Here is an 18867-nt window from a genome sequence, read left to right as displayed (position 1 = left end):
TTAAAATTATATCTAGGCAGTCCATGCTATACTAAAACACTGCCAGTCATAACCAGGGTTTGATTCTAGTTAAAATGGTTTCTTAACATATAATGTCTAAGAATAATTACATTAGTGGAAAGAGGTAAAGAAAGGCAACGTCCGGCCAGGCACGGTGGCCCATGCCTGTAATCCCAGCACTTTGGGAGGCCGAGGAGGGCAGCTCAGGAGGTCAGGAGATCGAGATCATCCTGGCCAACATGGTGAAACCCCATCTCTACTAAAAATACAAAAATTCACTGTGTGTGGTGGTGCGCACCTGTAATTCCAGCTATGCGGGAGCCTGAGGCAGGAGAATTGCTTGAACCAAGGAGTCAGAGGCTACTGTGAGCTGAGATCACCCCACTGCACTCCAGCCTGGCGACAGAGTGAGACTCCGTCTCAAGAAAAAAAAAAACAGAAAGGCAACATCCACTTACTTTCTTCAGCTTGAAAAGTGCTTCCGTGTACTGGGTGCAATTTTAAGCATGATATATATTAACACGTTTACCCCTGAGATAGGTACTATTATCCTTAATTTATGGCCAAAAAAAAAAAAAAAGGCATAGAAAGGTTAACTGAATTGCCCAAAGTCACATGCTTAAGAAGAGGCAGAGTGAGGATTTAAATTCATCTGTCTCCACAGTCTGTTCTTTCAGCTATTCTATACTTTATCATTATATCTTTGTAACACTAAATTTGACCTGAAAGGGGGTTAAATTTGTCTGGGATTGTTGATAGAACCAAGTTTAAAGTATGAACATGTTTTTATTCCCATGTAATTTGTTTTTTATTAGATGTGAAAATCTTTCAGAATCCCTAAAATGTCAAGATTGTGATTTTTAGGACAAAAATACAATGTAAAGTAGATCCAGAAATGAGAACTAAAAGTACTCTTTTCATCATCGGTACTGGTATGCTGCTGAAAATATATTATGACCAAAATAATTTTATGAAAAAGTGCTGAATTCTCTCTTTGTGGATCCTTGCCATTTCTTTTTAAATTTTGGTCCTTTTGGATGTTTCTCACCATTTTCCTCTGAATCTTTTATGGTTCTGTACCCTAGGATGTATCATGAAATATGTTAACTCACTTAAAATTTCATAGCTCTGATCAATTTAACAGTTTACTAAATTGTGTGAGTGACATATAGAGAAAGAAGTAGAGGCTTTTGATAATGTTATGTTCCTTAGTGGATGGGGTTCTATGGCTGTTGAGTGGGCAGGGGCTTGGATATTTAAAATAGGAAAAATGGTAAAATGTGCTTTCACAGGTAGTCCCTACCTAATGAATGTGTTGTGGTCCCATACTCATTTATAAGTTAAAAGTTCATTTGCAAGTCAGCATGTAGAAGTTTGAACTAAAGCTGAGTATTATAAAAGCACTAAAGATTCTAGGAGAACGTAAGTACCACTTAGACTTTATTTTCATTGGATAATGAGGTAGACATATTTCCCATTCTCACCCTCACTCCCAGGGCAGTGGCTTGAGCAATCTATAAGTGGAGATCCTCAGGGAGTTGCTAAGGAGACCCTCTATTGAGGACTTTGGCGGGGGAGGTGACAGTGTAAGTATGGCTGTGTTGGTGGTGGCTACAGCAGATGCCCTCAGCAAACTTCCTCTTAGATTCCATTGGCTAGGATTTGGTCATATACCCATGGCATCTGCCAGAAAGACTAGAAATGCAAGTGCTGGCATTTTTAGTCTCCAAAGTAGGAGGAGAGCCCTTCCAACAAGAAATGAAGAGGTTGGCAGTGGCTGTTGAGCAGGCAAGCAACAGTGTTCACTGTGGCTTACAACCAGGAATTTTGGTAGCGGTCTTCAAATTCATGCTTTAATATGAAACTATCCTTCTGGATGAATGTACCTAAAATGAATAATTTCTCCTTTAAGTTTCTCCTCTCTTTCCAAGTATATAATATTTTATTTTTAAAATTGGATGATCAGGGCAGGGCACAGTGGCTCACTCCTGTAATCCCAGCACTTTGGGAGGTCGAGGTGGGTGGATCACCTGAGGTCAGTAGTTCGTGACCAGCCTGGCCAACATGGTGAAACCTCGTCTCTACTAAAAATACCAAAAATTAGCTGGGCATGGGGGCGGGCGCCTGTAGTCCCAGCTACTCGGGAGGCTGAGGCAGGAGAATTGCTTGAACCTGGGAGGCGAAGGTTGCAGATTGTGCCCAATATTGCGCCATTGCACTCCAGCCTGGGCAAAAAGAGAAAATCCATCTCAGTAAAATAAAATAGGATGATTAGATCTATGACTATTAATTATTTTCAAGGTAGACTTTTAAGGCCAGGTATGGTGGCTCATGCCTGTAATCCCAGCACTTTGGAAGGCTGAGGCAGGACGATCGCTTGAGGTCAGAAGTTCGAGACCAACCTGGACAACACAGGGAGACCCAGTCTCTACAAAAAATGTTTTAAAAAATTAGTTGGGCATGGTGACACATGCCTGTGGTCCCGCTACTTGGGAGGCTGAGGTGGGAGGATTGCTTGAGGCTGGGAGATTGAGGCTGCAGTGAGCCATGGTCACACCATTGTACTCTAGCCTGGGTGACAGAGCGAGACCCTGTCTCAAAAAAAAAAAAAAGTAGATGTATATATGTAGCTCTTCACTAGTAAACAGCTATCTTATATTGTAAATGCAAACAAAAGTTTGCAACTCATATACAATATTTATTTTTCCTTTCATCTTCTTTTAATAATAACTTAGACTTGTTTACCTTTGGAAAATATTTTTCACTTTTATATTACATTAGAAATGCCACTCTTTAAAAATCAATATTTAAAATGCAAAATTCGTAGCTGAAGTGTTTGTTCTGAAACAGATCCACTACCCTCTTATGTCCTACAGAATTTCTGAGTAAGCTCTGCCAATCATTTGCATCAGAATCTTATGGAATACGAACAGTGTCTATTTCGGGGACTCAACACTAGATCCACTAAATCAGAATCACTGGAAAGCAGCCTAGGAATCTATTTTAAACAAATTGCCCAAGTGATAGTAGCATACACTAAAATATCAGAACCACTGATACATAAATTGTTTTCCCGAAGAACATTGTGGATATGAGTGAGTTGAAGTACATATTTTGGAATAAGTTCTGAGGACATATTTTGGTCTGTTTTTTTGTGTTTCATCAGATTTTTCCATCTTTTACTGCCTTTGTTTTCCTTTTCAAATATTTAGCAATGTATGTTCCTTAGGTATCCAAAAAAATAGCTTCAAGAGTAGAATTATAAAGAAGTACAAATGAAATTATAGTAAAAATATTAAGAAAAGTTTCCTTTTTAGAAATCCCCTACCATCATTTAATCATATAAAAAGCCAGAGATTACACTGAATAATTATTTGCATCAGTTAAGATTCTGTCAGTTTCAAGTGAATGCACACCAACTCAAAATGGTTTAAGCAATAATAAAGACCTAGAGAGTAGGCCTTTCTTCAGGCATGACAGAAATAATATTACCAAGGTGCTGGTTTCTCTTTCTACTCTCTTCCCCGACCCTGCCTTCCATGCATCAGCTGCATAATCAGGTTTCACATAATGGCCCTCTTGAAACTCCTTGTGTCTCACTGAGTTGTGTGCCCATTCCAGAACCAATCACAGTGGCTACAAGGATGGGACGCACTGATTAGCTTATGCCCTGGAGCTTCTGGTTGGTCGGTCACCTTCCAAATCACATTAGATGAAAGTTAGAAAGGAGTTAAGTTCATGGTACCACCACTAAAAGGAAGTGATGAATGGATGCTAGGGACATAACCAGCTAATGTCTACTATAATATTTATTTAAACTTTCTTGATAATAATGTTCACTAAACCTTTAGTGATTGGACATAATATACATGAAATCCTATTTTAATCAGTTTGATGCTGCCTCAGAATTAGGCAGAATTTTCTGCACATTGCCTTTAGGAAACTTGAGGTCTATTTCACACAATCAGTGTCTTTCTAATATGCTTAATTGGCTATGAGCTAAGTAAGCCCTGAAAACGGTGATTCTCAATCTTAATTACACTAGAATGAGTTGGAGAGTCTTCAAAGTAAAGATGCTCAGGCTCCCACTTAGACCTGTTGATTTGTGGGGCCTGAGTATCTGTATCTTGTAAAAGCTCTACAAGAGCCTCTAATACCAAAACTGCATCAATTGTCATTGCCCCACAGAATCTATCTTACTTTCATATCTTCTTCTTCACTGTCATTTTCTGGATAGCCCCAGGATTGCAATGAGTCACTGTTGAGTTCTGAAATATCTGTCGGGTCTGACCATAGACTTAACATGAAACAAACCATATCATTCAGAAAACTATTATAAAACTGTTTTTTCCAAAACTGCTCAAACTGCAACCAGCTAAACGAATGGAAAGAAGTACTTATACACACTATTAAATGTTAACCATTTCATTGCCCTTGGCTTCTTTCAAAATTTTACATTTCATATACACTGTAAAATATTAAAATTATTTATCTCCTTGATTCATTAGAAGCTTAGTACATTTTGAGAGCAGAAAAAAACAAAAAACATTTTAAGATGGATTAAAGTCATTATGACCATGAGAAAAAAAATGGTTTTTTTTCCAGTGTTCATTGTATGTAACCTAGAGTATTATAGATTACATTTTTCTTTGGATTCAGTTTATTTAAACAAAGTTTATTGTGGCATTGAAGATATTAGAACTAAATTTTTAAGAAACTGACAAATTCATCATTTCCTGGGCTTCACTGGTCATTTAGGAATACTGATGTGGAAAATAGGCCAAGTGGCCCATTAATTATCCACAAGGCCATTTTTACGGTGTATAGTCCCACCTGGACTGTCCTGAACTTCACAGTGTAAAATGACAGAAGGAATGAAAATGACATTAAAAGATTTGTTCCAAAATACCACATCGTGATAAAGTGAAATAGAAACCATTGCTATTTCTATAGCCATTAACTTTCCATTTCCTGAGAAATGCTTTTAATACTCTATGAGGATATGTACAGAAACAACAGTAATAACATCATATGTAATAACTCAGGTAGCTAGAGAATTCACGATGAAGTTGGTCTCAGAAATATCCTTCTGTATTCCTATTTTAATGTACATATAAATCATATTTTGCCATTATATTTGTCAGTAACTTATTCATAACATTTGAAATTTGAATCAGAAATAATCTTCAAACAGTCTGTTTTGTGGCATAAGAGAATTGTTATTACCACTTTAACGTTTAAGAAAGGAAATTTGAAACTCACGGTATTCATAAATTTAAACTGAAATCATCATTGTCCTAATTCCTTAGTGAGAATGTGTTTAAGATTTTAATTCATATGAAGTGGCTAGCACAGTTCCTGGGACTTAGTAAACAGTCAGTAAATAATAGTTGTGTTAATATTATCATCATCACTATTGTTTCTACTACCATCACCGCTGTGACTGTCACCTTTTAGCCACTTCTTTCTTAAGGATAGTTTAATTTGATTTCCTTTTAGTTGGAATTGACAAGTTGTTTTCATAATCCATTTTGTCCCTCTGAACGTCTTGCATGAGTAATTTTAAAAAATTTTCTCCCTTTTATATGAATAGTCTTATTAATATATGTAGAACTTGTTATAAAATATGAAAGAAAATGTAAATTGTTAAAGTCTTAATTGCACAGTAGAATGGTATATACTATACTAAATATCTTTCATGCCTTATGCCACTTTTTCGTAGAGGCAAGACTTATGGAAAATTATCCTTCTATTTTTTATCATTATTTATATATATGTATATGTGCATATACATATTTACATTTATATTTATTTCTATACCTATATATTGAAAGCCATGCATTCACATTGAGACTACCAATTTTAATTCAGCACCACAGGATTCATACTAATTTTCTCCCTTTTTATATGTGTAGCTACCTTTTTCCATAGTGAAAAGCATGGCTTCTGTTATCCTTAATGTATTAACTCATTTGATCAATCTCTTTGAATGTAGCCAGTGTTCTGTTGCAGCCATCCCTTCTTCCATATAAACATATTCATTCCCAAACTCAGGTTCTAACTCCCTGTGTTTATTTTCTCCTCCTGCATGAAGTCCTCATTGTATTTGGCCTCTGACACCAAGTAAAAGCTCTCCTCACCCTGCAAAGGTTTTGAAGCCTCATACCAGGCTGGCCCTGATGCAGGACACCAGCCTTGGGCTCTGACATCCCACACTAGACCACTCTTCCATGGAAACACTCTCCTTACTCTACTTGGAACCTGATACCTGAACTGGCTCACCCCTCTGAATGGGTGCCCTTCTCACCCTGCAAAAGGTTCTGGCAGCCCATTCTGTGTTTACTATGTGTTGCCCTCAATGAAATGTCTTCTTTACCCCACCAAGGCTCTACACCCCAGGCAAGGCCATCCCTCTGTGGAAATGTTCTCCTTATTCTGCTCAGGATCTGATGGCCACCACCAGGCTGCCCATCTGGGCTCTCTCCCCATGCCAAGTCCACCTCTTCATATCTTTCTTCCCATCCTGGCATGGACATCCTGTTCACCCTGCTGGTGTGCCACTCCTCTGTGAGGACACCCTCCTCACCCTGCTTGGACATAATTGATTTTTTTTAACTTTTATTTTAAGCTCAGGGGTACATGTGCAGGTTTGTTATATAGGTAAACTTGTGTCATAGGGGTTTATTGTACAGATTATTTCATCACCCTTAATTGGTTTTGTAAGTTAATGACCCCTCAACAGTCCCTCTATAAAGTCTAAGATGATGATGATTTTATATATTATGTGTGTGTGTGTGTGTGTGTGTGTAGCCACTAACTTATATTGACCATTACGCACATGTGGCCATACTTTATGTCTCAGATAATTCAGATATTTCCCTTTTCCAGATGTCTATGAAATGGCCACCAAGTATAATCTTCAGAGTATTGCAACTAGATATAATTTTTGGCCTTCTGAGATTAAAGACAGAAACTGAGTGGTGGAACTATCCATGGTACTGACAAGTCCCTAGCCTCTCTTCTGGATTCTAGTGTAGCTGCCTTAAATCCGACCATTGTGAATCTTCCCCACTGTTACAGATCTAACTATACCTCTTACTTGTTTCTGAGATTTTTTTTCTAAAGCCCTGTAAAACCTGACTTCATTTCCACACTTTGACTGTCTAGGAGCTTTTGTAAATCTGTACACCATTCTCTGAATTTATTATATCTTACTCTGATCTTTTTATTTTCCCACAATGGTCAGAGGACCTTTCTATAAGTCAGCTGGAGGATAACTAACTTCAAAAGGTGGTACCTTCTTTTAATTAATAGACATGCTCATATGTTAGAGTCCTAATGTTGCAGTTATACCCCTTTCTAGGAGGAGAACTTTCTGAAAGTGCACATATATTTCTAGCAAAGCATCTTAGCAGTTGCCCTCAGGTCAGGTTCTCTGGAGAATCAGACTCAGTTTGGGAGGCAGTGACTTTTGCTGTATTCCACTGGGATATAGGTTCTTCAACACTTATTATTCCTATAATATAATAGATGCAGCTTTTGTGACAACCTCAAATTTATACCAGAAGCTATTATCACTGGAGAAGTCCTCAGATTCTTATGCTGCTCTTCATATTTACTGAAAGTATAATAAGAAATGAGTTAATAGATATTGTATAGCAAATAGGTTTATTTCATTTGATAGCAGAGGACACCTGCTATCAAATCAGATTTAAGTAAATGCTTAAATCTGATTGAGTAGCTGGAGTTAGTCAATAGTGGTGCCAGTAATGGTGAATCTGATAGTGGTGTCCAGTGTATTAGTATTTTCTCTTGCCTCCCATATTTTATTAATATATTCACTTATCCATTCTAAGTGAACTGACAGAAAGATCAAAACCTCTGTACTTTCTGAAGTATTATTCCTTTTGCTTCTTGTGCAAGGTGGAGGCGAATAAAAATTTGTAAGAATCCTAGAGCTGAATACTAATTTTGATGTTTTTTTGGCAACTGTCTGGTTGTTTATTTTTGAGAACCTAGCCCAAAAGATGTCTTAGTCACAGCTGATTATCTTATTTACTCTTTTTTTTTTTTTTTTGGAGAGCTTATTCAAGTGTAAAGTGTGGGGATGGACCACTCAGAAACACCAACTCCATAGGAATGGAGTTGGCATTCCAAAGTAGGGAAGTTAAAGTTTCATTTGTATAGGCAGAGACAGAGGAGCTTTTGGCAGGATTACAACATTATTCATGTAAGGGTTGGCACATAGTTACAATTTGATTGGTTAGGTTTTGTTGTTGTTGATTTTATTTATTTATTTATTTATTTTGAGATGCAGTCTCATTCTGTCACCCAGGCTGGAGACAAGGTCTTGCTCTGTCACCCAGGCTGGAAGGCAGTGGTGCAATCGTGGCTCACTGCAGCCTCAACCTCCCAGGCTCAAGCGATCCTCCCACCTCAGCCTCCTGTGTAGCTGAGACCACAGGTGGATGCCACCACACCCGGCTAATTTTTAAAATTTTTTTTGTAGAGACAGGAGTCTCACTATGTTGCCAGGGCTCATCTTGAACTCCTGGGCTCAAGCAATCCACCCGCTTCAGCCTCCCAAAGTGCTGGGATTACAGGTGTGAGCCACCACACCCTGTTTTGATTATCTTGCTCTTAACTATGCATTACTCTTATTTATTTGAACATCTGTATCTAAGTTTTACAGTTTTAAGCTTAGCATCATCATTAGTATTAATGAAATAGAGCCCTGAGTTTCTTGCCTTAGTTGAACACATACTTAAATCATTTGTAAAACACTTCAACTGTTTACAGAGTGTTTTCACATACAGTATACCTTTAAAGCTTCATACTTTTGTCCTTAAACTCACCATATACAATAATGAACTCCTTTCTGCCCCTACCCCTAAACATGCTTTTCCTCCTCCTCCATTTCCTAAATCATTTTACAGTACCACTGTAAAACTGTTGATAAAGCTAGGAGCCATAACCTCATCATACAAATCTCATCCTGTCGATCTGGGTTCATTGAGTTTCTCAAAGGATTGGATTTGTAGTTTTAATTAAAGGGAACCTTTTGCCAGTACTTCTTCAAATATTAATTCTGGCCACATAACCCCTTTCTGAAACTCTGATACATATATATGAGACCCTTTGAAGTTGTCCCAACTCACCGATGCTGTGTTCTTAATTTTTGTGGTCTTAATTTTTTTCCCTGTCTTTTTTTTTTTTTTTTTTTTTTTTTCAAAAACAGAGTCTCACTCTGTCACCCAGGCTGGAATACAGTGGCACAATCTCAGCTCATTGCAACCTCCACCTCCCGGGTTCAAGTGATTCTTCTGCCTCAGCCTCCCGAGTACCTAGGATTACAAGCATGCACCACCACACCTGGCTAATTTTTTGTATTTTTAGTAGAGACAGGTTTTGCCATGTTGGCCAGTTTGGTCTCAAACTCCTGGCCTCAAGTGATCCACTGGCCTCACCCTCCCAAGGTGCTGGGATTACAGGCATGAGCCACCGCACCTGGCTTCCCTGTCTTTTTTTTCCTCTGTGGTTTGATTTTAGACCTTCTATTGCTGTATCTTTGGGTTCATTGATCTTGTCCTGTGCAATGTCTATGTTGGCAATCCAGTCCAGTGTATTTCTCATGTCAGATAGATTTTTCAGCCTCTATAAGTTAAATTTTGGTCTATTTTATATAGTCTGTGTCTCTTCTTAACAAGCCCATGTTTTCTTCTATTGTCTTGAACCATGGGACATATTTATAATAGCTGTTTTAAGGTCCATGTCTACAAATTCTATCATCTGTTTAGTTTCTGGATCAGTTTTTATCAATTGACTTTTTTTCCTTAATATGGGTTTTATTTTCCTTCTTCTTTTCATGCTTGATTATTTTTAATGGATCCCAGATATTGTGGATTATACATTGTTGGGTGCTAAATTATTTTGTTTTCTCTTACTTTTGAGCTTTGTTCTTGGATGCAGTCAGGCAACTTGAAAACATTTTGATCCTTTTGAGGCTTGCTTTTAAGTTTTGCTATAGAAAACTAGACATTGTTTATTCTAGGGCTAATTTGACCCCACTACTCAGGCAATTTCCTTCTAAGTACTCAACTCAGTGCCCCATATATTATGTTTTCTACACTTTGTTCAGAATGTGAATTATTCTCAGGCCTACGTGAGTTTTGGGGATTGTTCTTCTTGATTCCTTCCAGCACTTCTTTTCTTGGCCATAGGTAGTTTGGGATTCAAAATGAATTTTTAAACTATGAGTGAGACTTAAGCATATTTAAATATGGCTGAGACAAATTCACTGAAGCCTGATATTTAGGATGTGAGACAAGAAGGCTGTAGAAAATAGGATCCAGACAGCAGGTGGAGAAATTGGTCTGAAATACAAGGGATGCCTCCTCTTACAATGGTAAGAAAGAAGGAGAGAATCCAGATGTCAGAAAGTTTGTAGATATTTTCACAGGAAGTTGAGGAAGTTTCCACATATTGAGAGGTGTGTGTGTATGTGTGCATGTGTATGTGAGAGAGAGTGAGAAGCAGGAGGCAGGAATGAGTAAGGAGAAAGGGAACAGGGTCAGTGATTTTAGGAGAATGGAACTGGGTCAGCTGATTTTAGAAAATGGAAGATTTATAATAATTGGGGAAATGGAAAAATAAATTTACCCGAGAAGTATAACTAGATTGTAAGTATAGCCAGATGATGGCCAAAGTTCCAATTCATCCCATTGTGTGATGCTTTTCCTAGTACAATCAAGGAGTTAATTGGTTCTTCCAAGGTTAGCGTTTTGGCAGCTTGGAATGCCAGCTTGATAGAGGAAGAAGTAAGGACAAGAAGGGGCTGATGAACAAAAAGTATAGTGTCAAGCACTGAAGGTCCAGTCAAAGCATGGTGTTATGAGAGCAGTTGAGTGAGCAAATTATGTTAGAAAAAAGAGGTGTAGTTAGTACCTGTTTTACTTAGTAATTTTGGCAAAGACCTCACCGTAGCCTCTGGTGGTGCCGAGGCCCAATAAATAATAGTGAGACTGGGAGGGAGAAGTCATTAGAGATGAGAAAATCAAATAACTTAGTGTGCAGACTGTTAGAAGGATCATTCATGTGGAAATTTAATTCACCTTAAGTCACATTAAGTCAGAGAGATGTTAGGGTACAGGGGAATCTGTGAGCCAGGTGGAATTCTTCACTAAAGGAGCAGGCCTCACTAGATGATTAGCAGTTGAAACATTGCTGAGAGGGAGAAGATGGTACAGTCAGATGGCAGGAGCTTCAGACTGAACCACAATCTGCAGGAGTGCCTCATGGATCCTGGTAACATATGCTTGAAAATTTTATACAAATGAATTTCTGTCAGTGTTTGGGCAGATTTGAAGGGACTTACCCAATTTTGTAATTTGTATCAATCCCCTCTGAAGGCCCAAACAATAACAGGAACTCTGAAGAGGAGGCAGGTGTGAGCCCCAGATTTGAAAGCTAAACTCGTAGGACACAGCCTCCTTCACCTCCTATGCTCACATTCTTGATGGGCAGTTACCATACCCCCACCAAAAATCATCACCATCCCACTGGCACTCTTCCTTGGTAGAAATGTGGGGACCTCACTACTCTTGTGAATTATAGAGGGAAAAATAATGAAAGTGAATATGAGGATGAAGCCAGATTATAAAGATCCTCAAAAACAGAATAAGGGATTTAGACTTCTTAGTAAAAAGACCATTCGAATTAAGAGTCCAGAATCCTAAGTCCTAGTCCATTTTCTCCAGAACAACTAGATATGTTAAAACTTTCAGAAAGATATTTAATTAACCTCTCCAGGCCTTATTTTTTTTTTCATTTCTAAGGTAAATATGTTAGGTAGAGTAGGTAGATTTGAACCATGTTCTCCAGAAATGCTCTGGGATTCTGGAAATGTTTGCTTCAAATTTCTTTTTTTTTTTTTTTTTTGAAATGGAGTTTTGCTCTTGTTACCCAGGCTGGAGTGCGGTGGTGCAATCTCACCTCACTGCAACCTCCGCCTCCTGGGTTCAAGTGATTCTCCTGCCTCAGCTTCCTGAGTAGATGGAATTACAGGCATGCGCCACCATGCCCAGCTAATTTTTGTATTTTTAGTAGAGACGGGGTTTCACCATGTTGGTCAAGCTGGTCTCAAACTCCTGACTTCGTGATCCACCCACCTCAGCCTCCCAAAGTGCTGGGATTACAGGTGTGAGCCACTGTGCCCAGCCTCTTTTTTTAATTATAATTTAAAATGGTAAATAAAAAAAATCAACATAAACACATGCTGTGTACTAAATTTTAATCTATTGGAAATTGTTTACATGTTAACTCACTGTATTAGTCCATTCTCAACACTGCCAATAAAGACATACTGAGGCTGGGTAATTTATAAAGAAAAAGGGTTTAATGGACTCATAGTTCCACATGACTGGTGAAGTCTCACAACCATGGTGGAGGCAAATGAGGAGCAAAGTCACATCTTACATGGCGACAGGCAAGAGAGCCTGTGCAGGGGAACTGCCCTTTATAAAACCATCAGATCTCATGAGACTTATTTACTATCAAGAGAACAGCACAGGAAAAACCCACCCCCATGATTCAATTACCTCGCACCAATTCCCTCCCATGACATGTGGGGATTATGGGAGCTACAGTTCAAGATGAGATTTGGGTGGGGACACAGCCAAACCATATCATTCACTATCTACTTTTTTGTCTTCTATAGATTTACTAATAAAGCCACTTCTCCCATATCTCTCTATATATTTGAAATTCTTGTAATTGTGACTTGGGAATAGCTATAGTTTGGTGTTGATATATTGTTTAATTGCTATATATTATTTAATTTAGTCCTATATATGTCTGCCATAAAAATTCTATTAATACTAAATTCATGCATCACAGTCACTGCTTTTTCTATATTTAAAAAATCAGGTAGTTTTAATTATTTGCATAAAATCAGGATAGTTTTCTTTAAAATATAAGCAATCATTATAGTAATGGTTTAACTTAAAAAGTTTCTGTAATGTTCCCTAACTTTATCTTTCAATTTTCTTGGTCAGTTCAATGAATTAATATTCTGACATTGCAAGACAAGGTAATTCACAACTTATCAGCTCTTTATTGATTTTATACATAAAATAAAACACAAACACTGGATGCAAAGTTAATATATGACTAAACTGTTACCAACAAACCTAAATATCAAATTTCATTTTTTTATTGAAATAGCCTGTTATAATTTGAGCTCAGTAATAAATGTATACTAATACAATGCTATACTTACCTGTTTCATGTATTTGAACGTGGAATAAGAATAAGATTTTATTTTTTTAAAGAGTACTTTTTTTTTTTTTTTTTTGAGACAGAGTCTTGCTCTGTCACCTAGGCTGGAGTGCGGTGGTGTAATCTCAGCTCACTGTAACCTCCACCTCCCAGGTTCAAGCGATTCTCGTGCCTCAGCCTCTCAAGTAACTGGGACTACATGCGTGTACCACCAGGCCTGGCTAATTTTCTTTTTTCTTTTTTTTTTTTTTTTTTTTTTTTGATTTTTAGTGGAGATGGGGTTTTGCCATGTTGCCCAGGCTGGTCTCCAGCTCCTGCTAGGATTACAGGTGTGAGCCACCACCCCCAGCCAAAAGGGTACTTTTACTACAACTTTTTGAAAACCACTAGATTAAATTATCTTTGAGATTCTTTCTAAGATTGTATTATTCTGAAATAGGGATCCTGTAAGTAATTTTTCATAACTATTGAGACATGATTCACAGATCATAAAATTCACCCTTTTATAGTGTAAAAGTCATGATTTTTAGAATATTCACATAGTTGTGCAGCCATCACCATGATTTAATTTCACAATATTTTTATTATCCCCGCCACAAAAACTCTGTAGCCATTAGCAATTACACCTCCTGGCAACCACTAACCTATTTTTTGTCTCTATGGTTTTGCCTCTCCTGCACATTTTATATGAATCAAATCATACAATATGTGGCCTTTTGTGTTTGATGACTTTTACTTAGCATGATGTTTTCAAGGCTCATTCATGTTTTATCATGTATCCATACTTCGTTGTTTTTTGGGGACTTAATAATATTCTTTGTATGGATATACCACATTTTGTTCATCTTTTCATTCATTGACATTTGGGTTGTTTCCATTTTTGGCTTTTATGAATAATGCTGCTATGAACATTTGTGTACAAGTTGTTGTGTAGACATATAGTTTCATTTCTCTTGAGTATATGTCCAGTTCTAGAGCTGTATTTATTCTTAACATTTCTGGGAACTGCCAAACAGTTTTTCAAAGTAGGTGCACCATTTTACTGTCCCACCAGCAATGTATGAGAGTTTCAGTTTCTCCACATTCTCTTCAACACTTGTTATTATCTGTCTTTTTATGTAAGCTATCCTACTGGGTATAAAGTGGTATCTTATTATGGTTTTGATTTGTATTTCCCTAATGACTAATGATGTTGAGCATCTTTTCATGTGCTTATTGACCATTTGTGTATCTTCTTTGGATAAATTTCTATTAAAATCCTTTGCCTATTTTTTAAATTGGCTTGTCTCTTTATTTTTGAGCTGTAAGAGTTCTTTACATATTCAGGAAATCGGTCCCTTGTAAGATAAGTGATTTGATAATATTTCCTCCTATTCTGCTTTTCTTTTTACTTGATGATGTTCTATGAAGCACAAGGTTTTTAATTTTGAGAAATTCAGTTTATTGATTTTTTCCTTCTGTTGCTTGTGCTGTTAGTGTCTTATCTATGAAACCATTGCCTAATATAAGATAAAGATTTACTACCATGTTTTCTTCTAGTAGTTTTATTGTTTTAGCTCTTAAATTTAGGACTATGATCCATTTGAGTTGATTTTTTAATACGGTGTGAGGGAGAGGTCCAAATTAATTCTTTTACATGTGGATATCCAGTTGTCCCAACAGTTTGTTGAAAAAAAATCTTTTTTTCATTTATTTGTGTTGGCACCCTTGTTGAAAATGAATTGCCCATAAATGTAAGTTTTTATTTCTGAACTGTCAATTATAGTTCGTTAATCTATTTGTCTATCCTTCTGCCAGTACCACACTTTCTTGATTATTGAAGCTTTATAATCAGTTTTAAAATTGGGACGTGTGAGTCCTCCAACCTTGTTATTGTTTTTCAAGATTGTCTTGGCTATTCTGGGTCCCTTGCACTTACATATGAATTTTAGGACACGTAAATTTTAGGATGGACTTCTTTGTTTCTGAAAAAAAAGAAGGCCTTAGCAATTTTGATAGGGATCGCATCAAATCTGTTTGATCCGTACTTTGGGCTACATTACCATCTTAACAATTTAAGTCTTCCAATCCATTAGCATGAGATGTCTTTTCATTTATTTAGGACTTCTTTGATTTCTTTCAAAAGTGTCTTGTAACTTTCAGTGTAATACAAATTTTACAGTTTTGTTAAATACATTCCTAAGTATTCTATTCATATTGAGGCTATTGTGAATGGAATTGTTTTCTTAATTTTTTGTTTTCTAATTGTTCATTGCTAGTGTAAAGAGATAAAATTGATTTTCATATATTGATCACAAATCCTGAAGCTTTGCTGAGCATATTCATTAGTTCTAGTAGTTATTTTCTTCATGTGTATTTTAGGATTTACTGCATAGGAGATCATGTCATCTGTGAATAGAAGTAGTTCTGATTCTTCACTTCCAATCTGAATGCCTTGACAAAGACATTCTCCTAGACTAGTCGCCCCCATAGTTTATTGTTGCTGTTTGTTGTTGTCATTCCTCTTTGATGACTTTCTTGGATTTTGTAAAGTCTATATTATTGTCATGTGCATCTCAGTTAACATTAGTGGTCAGCTCAGCTAACAACTGGACAGAGATTTCATTAAGTCTTTGCTGAGGGGTTCTGTGTATATTGAGCCATGCCTTCAATGCTCCAAGAGTCAGTTTACAACTGTGCCTTAACTTTCACTTTCTGCATGCACAGAGCAGCAAGATCAGCTAGAGGTAAGAGACTAGGACCTTCTCAAGTTTTTTCTGGGCATGCACATAGCTTTGCACATGTGTATAGACTGCTAGATTTCCAGAAATGTCTTAGAACTTTTCAGAGATCCCTATTAACATCTCATTCCCTAGATTTTGCTCTTATTTTTTCATTGGCCGGAGCCAGTACTGCTTCTTTGGTGACTGCCATGTTAAACAATTGCCACTGATTGTTTCCAACAGATGTTCTAAGGATATAGTTCTTATCAATCTGAGTCAAGTAAAATCAAAACAAAGCCTGAGAATGGAACTTTTCACAGAACTGTGAGACAAGTGAAGTAATGTCATTTCTCTGAAGATGGGGCTCCTGGGCACTCCAAACCCATTCTTCCCCCTCCAGCATCTATGAGGCTGTTGGATTTCACAGTTGCAAGTGTTGGCTTTCAACACTACCAGGGAACTGGGGAGAGGGTAATGGGAATAGGGTATATTTAAAATGCCACAAACCTTGGTAGTTCTCACAGTATTCAGCCATTTTTCTTGAATAAACGCTCCTTGGAGTGTTGCAGGCCTTTAGTTAGTTCAGAGTTCTGAAAAAGTTTTTTTTGACAATGTTTGCCAGTGTTCATGTTGCTTTTATAGAGGAGCAGACTTTCAGAGGTCCTTACTTCACCATTCTGCCTGTAAGGGTGTTTGAGTAGAGGTGTGGCACCACCAAAGCCAGGTGTATGGAAGTCTAGTTTACCAGTGTCTGATGTTCATATGCTGGCATGGAGATTGGTGAACTGTAGTGTGATGAGCTGATCCAAAATGGCCAGTTAAAGAAAACTAAGAACGTTACCAGAAAAAAGATACAAGGCCAAAAGTTCAAAGATTTAAAAGTAAGTAACAGATTGAGCTGACATGGAGGATGACCTGATTGAGCATAGGAGACCTCTCCTGTGCCTGCTCTCTGCACCCCTTCCTCCCCCATTTCCCACTGTATGCATTCACGGCAGACGACACAGATAATAGTGTACAAGAAGCATCAGAATGGGGAAAAGATAACTAAGATGAAATTGCATTATGGAAATATAGTGATCTATTTTTAAAACACTTATGTGTTAGCTCACGTAATCTTATCACTTGAGAGGACATGAACATGAATCTCTGTTTTATAACGGAGAAAAATGAGACTTTCAGTAGATCAATTACTTCCCAGGCTTAGGGCTAGCAACAGGTAGAACTACTCCTAGCTCTTTTGATTTGTCAAGTACTTTTTGCACTATTAGATAATAACACTCTATTAGAGGAGTTTTAGTAATAAGGAAGAGCCTATTTTGAGATACTATCCGGAGGAAAAATCACTAGTGTATATCTGGTTGGTCATGTGAGATTAAAAAAGAGAAGATGCCCAAAAGTTGGAAAAGGTAATGCATTAAAAGTGTAATTTTAATACATTGCAGCTAGCCAAAAAACAAGTGCCATTCTAATGTAGGGAAATAAAGATAAAGTTGCTATTAATTCGGTGAAAGAATCAGGGAAATAATTACTGAATATTTAATCTTAGCCAGAAATGTATATATTTTGCTAATTTTTCACCATGTGTCAGCAGCACTGTAAACAATAGCAATTACAATAGTTACTTGGAATTGGATATCTAAATTTGTTAAATATTACACAGTTGGGAGGATATTATATTCATTTGCTCCCATTTGTTTATATTTTAATATCTTGAAAAATGTCACATATTATTTAGCGCTACATTCAATATTTTACCATCTATATTATTACTGTCCACCAGCCTACTAGAGAGTTACTTAAGTGTAATACTGTAAGTTTTGACTTAAGTGAAGACTCAAAATATTTTGGAGAAACTGGGTCGGCAGGGGGCAGCACAGTCTTACAATGTATAAAATGTGGTCATTTGAATGACCATTCAGAAATAGGATATAAAGATAGTGTAGTTCATGGCTTTTCAGGCTTTTCAAGCTTTTCAAGCATTCAGACCCTTTATTTCAAATGAAATATTATTTATAACTCAAATACGTAAGGCAGAGAAAAGTGATATTTTACTAACAAATCTTATTTTATAATATTTACTTGTAACATCTATTAATACTGAAAATGATAGGGTTGTTTTGATGAACAAAAAATTGAGAATAAAATTTTCTAGAGGGTACTATTACTATATTATTTTTATAGATGAGGAAATTGAGTCTCAAGGAACTTTTAAAACATGTCCAAGGTCACACAGATGGCAAAAAGTTAGAGCTTATTTATAAACTCAACTGTCTTACTCCAAAGCACAGGCACCTACAGTTATGCAATTGCTGCTAATACATTTTCATCTTGCTGCAGCTCTGAAATCCAGTGCAATGTATTTCTTTTGTTTTAATTATACATTTTAGAGAAAACTCTGATTCATATAGATAAGGAGTTACAAATGATAACTTTGACAGCTTGCTCTTTAAACTTCAAATATTCTCAATTAAACAGAAATGACAGGTAAATCTTTAGTCCAAGATACAAATAATAATACATTAAATTTATTTGCAATACAATGTGTTCCCTAATATATTAACAAGTGGTATAACTATTAAGGAAGTAGACATAGTTATTTCACCTTTTTTAGATAACTGAAGTATGGAGATGCTAAATACCTTACTAAAGTCACGGTCCTGTAACAGACCCCCGTAAATCTGACTGCAAAGTTTCCTTTCCTTACGAGTACACTATATTGCCTCTATTATATTACTCATTTATATACTCGTATTGTTTTTATTTTAATTTTTAAATAGTTAAAATTATATTTTTAAAATGAAATTCAATAGATTTCACTAACCACTGTTGGAAAACCAATAGTCTATGGATAATTATAATCCAAAACATGGAAGACACTTAGAAATCA

At 36.8% G+C, this 18867-nt stretch overlaps 1 protein-coding gene across 13 annotated transcripts in view; it reads left to right on the top strand.

Annotated features, from left to right (window-relative positions):
• The window catches only part of SYT14 (synaptotagmin 14), a 233815-nt gene that overhangs the window by 188296 nt on the left and 26652 nt on the right, over positions 1-18867 (top strand). The window contains exon 7 of one of the 13 annotated variants that reach the window (XM_063790429.1): positions 1-18867. This exon is cut by the window's left edge and continues 26790 nt beyond it. The exons of the other annotated variants lie outside the window; for them this stretch is intronic. The gene's annotated coding sequence lies outside the window, so the exon portion shown is untranslated. 13 annotated transcript variants of the gene reach the window in all.

Source organism: Pan troglodytes, chromosome 1, assembly GCF_028858775.2.
Source record: "Pan troglodytes isolate AG18354 chromosome 1, NHGRI_mPanTro3-v2.0_pri, whole genome shotgun sequence".
Lineage (NCBI taxonomy): Eukaryota > Metazoa > Chordata > Mammalia > Primates > Hominidae > Pan > Pan troglodytes.
This window is presented reverse-complemented; position numbering and strand designations above follow the sequence as displayed.